Source organism: Corylus avellana, chromosome ca1 (genome assembly GCF_901000735.1).
Source record: "Corylus avellana chromosome ca1, CavTom2PMs-1.0".
NCBI lineage: Eukaryota > Viridiplantae > Streptophyta > Magnoliopsida > Fagales > Betulaceae > Corylus > Corylus avellana.
The window spans coordinates 43,073,394-43,080,964 of record NC_081541.1 but is presented as its reverse complement, the minus strand read 5'-3'; the positions used below and the strand labels follow the sequence as shown (position 1 = coordinate 43,080,964).

Genomic DNA, 7,571 nt, shown 5'->3' with positions numbered 1-7,571 from the left:
TAAGACATCGCTTAAACGACTTCGTCGTTTAAGGACCTGCATGTAACCAACACACAGTCCATAGCTGCTGTGCTTCGGAGTCGGCATTTGATAGAATGGCAGTGAGAACGATGAGCTTATCAACAGCTGTCCGATTAGAGGCCGCAAAATCCAACGGTGGACCCGCTCCGCGGAATCCAAGCCCCTTGCCCCACCTCTCCTTCACCAAGCCATCTTGGGTAGTCAAAACCGAGGCAAGTTCAGTTCCTCTCTCTTATCCCCCCCTTGTTTGGTTGCCTAGAATAGTGGTGGGAAAGGAAAGGAAAAGAAAGAAAATTTGTTTCTATGCTTTAAGGTTTCATTTTTTTTTTGCTTTTGAAGTATTGGGTTCAGTGAAAGGGAAGTTTTTGTTGGGCAAATTTACTTGGAATTCAAGTTTCAATTTTTTTTTTTTTTTTCCCTTTCCCTACTTTTTCAGGAGCCAAACAGTAGTTTAATTTTCTCTATTATCTAGTTACTGTACGCAAAGCTAGTATTTTTTAAGATTAGGGTCAAAAGTTAGATAGCTTGAGTTTGTCCCGCAAGTAGTTTTGTTGTGATTGCCATTGTGGGTATAGTTGTAACACTTGAGTCAATGGAAGTGCGTTTTTCTTTTTTCTTTTTCTAAATTCCGATACAAAATACAATTACTCATCATCATAGCTCATTGTCTGTTATAAATTGTTATGATAAATTCAATGTCTTAACTTTCAAGGCATTTCAATATATATTACTCGAAAAGTTTCTAAATTTTTTTTCCATGATTCATCCTTAGGTATTGAATGTCTCTTGGTTATTGCTATTAGTTTCTGGTACAAAATTTAGATGCCTCTTGGTTGTTGCAGTCAAATACTCATAGAGAAGAAAGAAAGAAGCCAGATCCACCTTGTGTAGTCTGCAAAGGGAGTGGAAGGGTTGATTGCCACCGTTGTCATGGACGAGGTCTCTCTCTCTCTCTCTCTCTCAAACACACACACACACACAATACAGGCAGAGGCATAGACATGTACATTGGTTCCATTATAGGGCTGTCTATGTCAAACATCAATTAATCTTCTTTCCTTTCAATGATGATAATTTTCCAATAATATTTGTTTTAAACATATCAGTTGGAGACAAAAATCTAGGATCCGATGGCTCAAGGAGGGTGATAAGTGCACTAAGTTCTTTCATCGGATTGCCAATTCTAATAGAAGGTGCAATTCCATTGAGTCCCTACATATCAATGGTTATCCTTCTAATCAAGACATCATTAGGGATCATGCAGTGCAATTCTATAAGTCTTTGTTCTCTGAACAATGCAATTGGAGGCCTAGTTTGGACAACCTTGATTTTGAATGTTTGGAAGTGGGTGAGGCTGATCGGCTAGAAATTCCTTTTATGGAAAGGCAGGTGTTGGAGGTGGTGAAAGGTATGGATAGAGACAAGGCTCCTGGGCCGGATGGTTTCTCAATGGCTTTCTTCCAAGATTGTTGGGAAGTGATCAAGGAAGACATTATGACGGTTTTTTCAGACTTTCATGCCCGTGGTAAGTTTCAAAAAAGCCTTAATGCTACTTTTATTTCCCTTATTCCAAAGATTCTTGGGGCGTCCAAGCTTAAGGAGTTTTGTCCCATTAATCTCATAAGTGGTATTTATAAGATTATTGCCAAATTTCTTGCTACTAGGATGAGGTGGGTGATGGATAGGGTGATTTCGAAGCCTCAGAATGCTTTCGTTAAAAGAAGGCAAATCACAGACTCGTTTCTTATAGCGAGTGAATGTTTGGATAGTCGTATCAGTTCTGGGGAACCAGGGTTGCTTTGTAAAATGGATATAGAGAAGGCCTATGATCACATTGATTGGAAGTTTCTCTTGTATTTGTTGAGGAGGTGTGGTTTTGGTGAGAAATGGCGTTCTTTGATAGAGAAATACATTTCGACTGCTCGCTTTTCTGTGTTGATCAATGGCACTCCTGCTGGCTTCTTTAGAAGCTCCCGAGGGGTGAGGCAGGGGGATCTGTTGTCGCCGTTTCTGTTTGTCATTGTTATGGAGGCGTTTAGTAGGATGATTACTGCTGCCATCGAAAGTGATCTTATTTCGGGTTTTTCAGTGGGAGCCAGTTTATCTGAGAGGGTTAACATTTCTCACCTTCTTTTTGCAGATGATACATTGGTTTTATGTGGGGCAAATATTGATCAAATCAGATCCATTAAAGCCTTACTTGTCTATTTTGAGGCTGTTTCAGGTTTAAAGGTGAACATGGCTAAATCAACATTGGTCCCGGTAGGTGATGTGGAAAGTATAATACAAAAGAAGAACCCTAGCATAAAAAGAATATACATCCAATAGTGTCAAGAGTGGGTGCCCATTATTTGTGTCAAATGGCACTATGGTCCATACCAAGAACTAAGACTTGTTAGAAGTTAAAAATTCTTAAAGTATGCTTGAATTGGAATGAGATGCTCACTTTTCAGTGGTATTTTCTGATATGTGTGCCACTATAGACAGAGATTTCTTGTAATTGGGGATCTCTCCTCTTATCTCATGTCCCTCTTTAGCAAAGAGTATGTGATAGACGCTCCCTACCCGAGCAGGGTTCCTCTCACTATTTCCTGTTATTATCTTTGCTCTCTTCTCTTTGAGCGGAGAATAACAAGGGATCCGGATTCATGCCACCATCCCATCCTGCTTTTTTTTTTTAAAAAAAGCTAGTTATGGATGGATGGTGTATTCGGTCCTTATAATTTTGTAACATTATAATCATGGTACTGTTGGAATTATTTGTTGATATTTTCTAAGGGTTTCCAATGGATGGGATTAGAAGATTTCTTTATAATTATACCCCGCCTTTTAGCAGCATGCTTTTGGAACCTTTTTGCTCCAAGAAATGAATCTTCATAAGCAATGCTTGTAACAATTTCTGTAGTAGTGATTTTCAGTCAAAATGACATAATCTATCAGCAATATTGCAGATTTGGCCGTACTGGAATTTACAAGGCTTTCATGTTTGGGAGCCCAAGTGTGATAGTTACAACACCTGAAACATGCAGAAGAGTTTTGACAGATGATGAATGCTTTAAGCCTGGTTGGCCTAAATCCACCATTGAACTGATTGCAAAGAATTCATTCATTGGCATTTCTTTTGAAGAACAAAAGCATCTCAGAAGGTTGACAGCTGCTCCAGTCAATGGAATTGAGGCATTGTCCATGTACACTAAATATATAGAAGAAAATGTAATAGCTTCCTTGAACAAATGGACAACAATGGGAGAAATCGAGTTTTTAACCGAGCTTTGGAAGCTTACTTTTAGGATAATTATGTACATTTTTCTTAGCTCAGAAAGTGAGCCGGTAATGGAGGCTTTGGAGAGGGAATACACAACACTTAATTATGGGGTTAGAGCCATGGCAATTAATCTTCCTGGATTTGCTTACCATAAGGCACTCAAGGTGAGTTCTAGTTACGTACTTCAGTTTTGTTTGAGTTACTTGTGAAGTCAATTATTGTTTTTGTGTGATAACTCAAGCTGAAAATTGTCATTGCAGGCTCGAAAGAATCTCGTGGCTACATTTAAATCTATTGTGAATGAGAGAAGAAATCAAAGACAGAGTTGTGTCTCACAAAAGAAGAAAGATATGATGGATGCTTTGCTTGAAGTTGAGGATGAAAATGGTTGAAAATTGACTGACGAGGAAATCATAGATGTTCTAGTGATGTACTTGAATGCAGGCCATGAGTCATCAGGCCATACTGCAATGTGGGCTGCCATTTTACTAGAAGAGCACCCAGAATTTCTTCAAAAAGCTAAGGTACTGGAAATAGATATAGCTCAATAGCATCAACATCTAGTTCTTGAAATCATATATGCATTCAAGTTCACATCTTGTCAACATTGAGGACTTGTGTAGGATACTTTTTTATTGTTGGGAGATAAAGCGGTTATGGAGTTTTACCCAGAGTACGTTAATATACATATTTGAACACCACAATAGCGAAAAAGCTAAGCTAATGGGTTTTGGGTTCACCTAGGTATATTAACTACTCTTTTTCTTTTATATTTTCTCAATGTTGGATTCGACACTCACAAATGCATTGAAAACAATCTCCCCCTCACTTGTTAGTCTTTTCACATTGACCTAACTCCCCCTCGCTTGTTGACCTGACTCCCCCTCGCTTGTGAGTCTTTTTACATTTCCAAGAATGTCACGAGTCAAGAGTTGCGTAAGCAGACGCAACTCCAAACCCTGATGTGTCCAGATACCTGGACAACCGTTCCAAGAAGCTAACCATGGCTCTGATACTATTTGTTGGGAGATAAAACAGTTATTGCATTTTACCCATAATACATTAATATACATATTTAAACACCACAATAGCCCAAAAGCCTAAGCTAATGGGCTTTGGGTCTACTTAGGTATATTAACTATTCTTTTTCTTAAATATTTTCTTAATGTGGGGCTCAATATTTACAAGTGCACTCACAACATTTATCGCATAGGGCACATATCAGTTTAATCTACCAGCAGGGGAAAATTCACTGCAATTCATGCTCGATTATGTGAGAAAATAGAAGGATGAATGCCATAAAGATTGTTTTCATGAGTCATTGAGGTTGGTGGAAGGTATGAAATTGAGTATTAATGGCGCACCAGTGAAAGCTCTTCGTGAATATGCTTGCCTGCCACACAATATATTGCTTCTTTGTTGAACCAAGAAAGTTATTCAACACTGTTTTGGAATAGGTTCATCAATCTAGTGCCTTTGGATGGCTTGCTTTCATGCGACTTAAAACAAGAAAAAAATAAAAATAAAAAATAGGCTGGTTATTAAAATTGTGTGCCCATGATATCTCCAAGTGCTATTTTTTGAAGTAGTGTGAGTTTGTGGGGGGATATTTTTTGCGACTGTTGGTGGGCTCTCTAGGCTGCAGGCATTTTACATATTTCTCTAGCACAATTAATCTTGTTTTACTCATTTTTTTCCCTACCCTTTCTTCTTTGGACAGAGTTTCCCTCATTGTGGTTTCAATTTTGATTTTGATTTTTCTTTCTGGCTTCTGTTTTCACACAACTCTTGGCAGAGCAAGAGGAAATCGTAAGTAAGAGGCCACTGACACAGACGAGTTTGACACTGAAAGAAATTCGAGAAATGGAGTATTTTTCTAAGGTACCACATCCAAGTGCTAAAATTCATTTTCACTTGGCTGAACTAAGTCAGTTTGGCATAACTTTTTTTTTTTTTTTTTGTTACTCTTTTCATCTTTTGATTTTTACTTTTGGTAGGTGATCGATGAAGCACTTCGTGTGATAACATTTTCACTAACAGTTTTCCAAGAGGCGAAAACTGATGTCAATATAGGCGGTCAGTTTCTGTCGTGGATTTTCATTCTTTTTAGTTTTCTGATATGGCTATGAGGCTTGGTAATTCTGGTACTCAAGAGTGCATTAAATTTAGCTAATGTGTTGGTATATAACCTGTAAATAGAGAAAGATGAATGTGTATCTAGATGTTTCTCTGGAAGACACATGTTTAACAGGAACTACCATTTGTCATACAGCAATGGATGGTGCAGCAACTATAATACACCATGTGATTTACTGATGAGGAGTTAGTTTTTTTTTTTTTTTTTTTTTTCAGGTTATACTATTCCTAAAGGTTGGAAAGTCCTAGGCTGGTTTAGAAGTGTTCACCTGGATCCTGAAACTTTTCCAAATCCAAAGGAATTTAATCCTTTCAGATGGGATGTAAGTAATCCAGCACCTTTATCTTTCTTCAAACCAATGTAAGATGCCTGTCTTTGATATATGCATGAGTGCTTACGCAGCTATGTCTCATGCTTGATATATATTTAGCTGTGTGCTATGGATAGAGTTTGCTGATCTGCTTTACATTTTGCAGGATTATACACCAAAAGCAGGAACCTTCCTTCCCTTTGGAGCAGGAAGCAGGTTGTGCCCTGGAAATGATCTTGCTAAGCTGGAAATCTCTATTTTCCTTCACTATTTTCTCGTTTATTATCTGTGAGTTTATCTTGCAACCTTTTCTTCTTCTTTTGTGCTAACTCATAGATTCCTATGCAAATAACATTCCCAATTACTGTTCTTTAACTTGTCAGAAACAGAAAGGCTGATTTCTCTCCTTACAAAGCTTGAGAGTAAAAACAAATAATGTTTGGTGGCTGAGATGATAGTGCGAAACTTACGGTCTGTTTGGGATTGCGTTTGAAAGGCCTTAAAGTATTTTTAACACTCAAAAAGTCCGTTTGAAGAAAAAAGTACTCATTTGGTAAAAAAAATTAAAAACGTTTTTAAGGGTCCAAAAAGCCTAAAAATTGTCAAAACCTACTTTTGGCAAAAGGTTAACAATGAAGCTTTTGTTAAAAAATGTTTTTTGACTTAAAAACTCTATTTCTCAAACGCAATTCCAAATAGACTCTCAGAAAGTTTGCAATCTATTTAATACCAATCTAACCTCAAATAGTTGTGGAACAGAACAGGACAGGACAGGACACCAAAAGTTTTAGTGTCGTGTATATATACAAGCATTTGCCAATGTATATCTTATTCTTCTATCTTTTTCCCTTTTTCTATTTATTTTTTCAGGCTGGAGCGACTCAACCCTGGATGCCCAGTGAGGTACTTACCGCATACAAACTGACAATTGCTTGACAAGAGTCAAAAAGTGTCACTCTCCATCTACATAAGAAGGGAAAGAAAGTGGAAGCAAAAATAAGACAGCATATTCTTGTCACTTGACTAAGATAGATATACTTTTTTTTTTTTTGGAGTTTGCCTTCATCCTCATGTGCCTTGGTGCTCATGAAATAAGAGTTGTAGTATTTCCCATACCTGATCTTAGGTCCCATTTGTTTTGATAGAAGTTGAATCAAGAAAAACCCTTCCATGCTGTATTTCATGGCTACATAGCATACGGATGGAAATACTATTAGGCTACAGCAAATGATTCTTTTAAGCTGAGATAATATCATTATTTTACATGTGCAAGCATTTGCAATTATCTAAATCTTAAGCAAGCAAGGGTTTTTCTGCAATCTTTCTGCTGAGTATGAAAGCTGTCTGAGATGAACTAATGAGATCATTCAAACATATGCAGCATACGCACAACATAAGTTGTAACGACCCAGGTAAGGAGCTATCCACATTGGAGCTATCATTGTAAAATGATTAGTCAATTTGGAGCTTACTATAATTTCTTATAAAAGCTAGTCTCACTTAGTAAAGAATAAATGTGTGATTTAATACTCATGAGTGTCTTGGGTCTTTTTTATGGAAGAGACCTTCTCCTCTACCATTAACACCCAACACACAAACCCATTAACCAAATACATACCCACACCACATAAATTTCAAAATAGTAAATCCATATACCATAAATCATTTTGAGGCTTCGATAAACTTAAAGAAAAGTGTTAAGATCTTCCACTTGAAACTTGATTCATGCCTTTTTGCTCCGAGGACACTACCTTCTCTTTTTCTCCTTTCAAATTTCTCAACTTCACTTTCTCTCTTTCTCTATCTATTTTCTCTCTCCTGGGGCTATTGATCGTGGT

General features: G+C 37.4%; 1 pseudogene; it reads left to right on the top strand.

Moving 5' to 3' along the window:
* The first annotated feature begins 762 nt into the window (after positions 1 to 762).
* On the top strand, positions 763 to 7,008 carry LOC132172744 (ent-kaurenoic acid oxidase 1-like; annotated as a pseudogene).
* Positions 7,009 to 7,571: the final 563 nt, after the last annotated feature.